This window comes from Trichechus manatus, unplaced genomic scaffold (genome assembly GCF_000243295.1).
Source record: "Trichechus manatus latirostris isolate Lorelei unplaced genomic scaffold, TriManLat1.0 scaffold00029, whole genome shotgun sequence".
NCBI lineage: Eukaryota > Metazoa > Chordata > Mammalia > Sirenia > Trichechidae > Trichechus > Trichechus manatus.
In genome coordinates this window covers 1,538,292-1,540,105 of record NW_004443965.1, presented here as the reverse complement: position 1 = coordinate 1,540,105, position 1,814 = coordinate 1,538,292, and positions in this window count along the sequence as shown.

The window sequence follows — 1,814 nt, the reverse complement described above, 5'->3', positions numbered from 1 at the left end:
TGGGCGACCAGGCCACCACGATTCCTTAGGGTCCCCTCATTCGTTCTTTGGGGCTTGCTGGGACTGTCTGCGGGAGGGCAGAGGAACTGGCTGCGGAGTTTCCCTGGCTGCGGAGTTTCCCGGGGCCCCAGCGCCAGGTGGGGCTGGAGCGCTGCCGGCCGAGGGCGCCCACGGAGGAGAACGGCCTCAGCTGTTGGACCCTGGCTGCTGGGGTGGGCGCGTCCAGCCCCGCTGAAGCCTTGGGCGCGGGTGGGCCGGGCCGACCCGGATCCTTTCACCTTACCCTCTTGATACCCAGATCCTCCCCTTCCCACGTATTCGGGGGAAGGATGGTCCACTTCCTCTTGAATAGCGCCCGTCCCACTGTGACAGTCACAGAGTATTCAGTGCCAGGTGTACGCGCCGTGGGTGAAGTGGCGTGCAACGTCTCACCCCAGTTCATTGAGTCGCGGCTCAGCTTGTGTTGAGGAGACGTGTTTCGTGACCTCTCGGAGGGTAGTAGCTGGGGCTTTGACGTTGGTTGATGCACGGGATGCTGCCCCGAAAAGGTGGCAGGTTAATGATTGAAGACGATTTGAAACCACTGGATTGGAAGTAGTTTATACCCTGATTAATGAGAGAAAAAGATCCAATATTATCACGACTTTGAACACTTAAGTATTTCATTTGTAAATATGCTGGGAAAAGTTGTAACAACAGACTTAAAGGACAAGATTTCTGTATAATTACAAATCTGCTATACAAAGTGTTTGCGCTGAGATGGCAGACTAAACATGAAGATTAGGAGAAAGTGGTGCTAGGACTTGTTATGTGCGTGGAGATGGTTCGTATTCATAACTGTGTACAACAGAAGGAAACACTGCCTGGTCCTGCACCATCCTCTCAATCATTGCTGTGTTTGAGCCCATTGTTGCAGCCACTGTGTCAATCCATCTCTTTGAAGGTCTTCCTCTTTTTCCCTGACCCTCTACTCTACCAAGCATGATGTCCTCCTCTAGGGACTGGTCCCTCCTGATAACATGTCCAAAGTACATGGCCCCATCCCCGCTTCTGAGGAGCATTCTAGCTGTACTTCTTCCAAGACAGTTTTGTTCCTTCTTCTGGCAGTCCATGGTATTTTCAATATCTTCAAAGGCATCGAGTCGTCTTCAGTTTTCCTCATTCATTGTCCAGCTTTCACATGCATATGAGGCTGTTGAGCAATACCATGGCTTGGGTCAGGTGCACCTTATCCTCAAAGTGACATCTTTGCTTTTGAACATTTCAGAATGGTCTCAGGCAGCAGGTTTGCCCAATGCGATACATCGTTTGATTTTTTGTTGTTGTTGTGCTTTAGGTGAAAGTTTAAGGAGCCCTGGTGGTACAGTGGTTAAAGTAAAATTGACTGCTAACCCAAAGGTTGGCAGTTCGAAACCACCAGCAGCTCTGCTGGAGAAAGATATGGCAATCTGCTTCCGTAAAGATTTACAGCCTTGGAAACCCTATAGGGTCACTATGAGTTGGAATCAACTCCATGGCAGTGGGTTTTGGTTTTGGTTTAGGTAGAAGTTTACAGAGCAAATTAGCTTCTCATTAAACAACACACAGTGTTCTGTGACATTAGTTGTCAACCCCATGACATGTCAACACTCTCCCCTTCTAGACCTTAGCTTCCCCATTTCCACTCGTCCAGCTTTCCTGTCTCCTCCCGCCTTCGCATCCTTGCCGCTAGGCTGGTATGGCCATACACATGGTTGAACTATGTGTGTTATTATTTGTTTTATATACCTGTATACTATTTGGCTGAAGGGTGATCCTCAGGAGTGATTTCAATA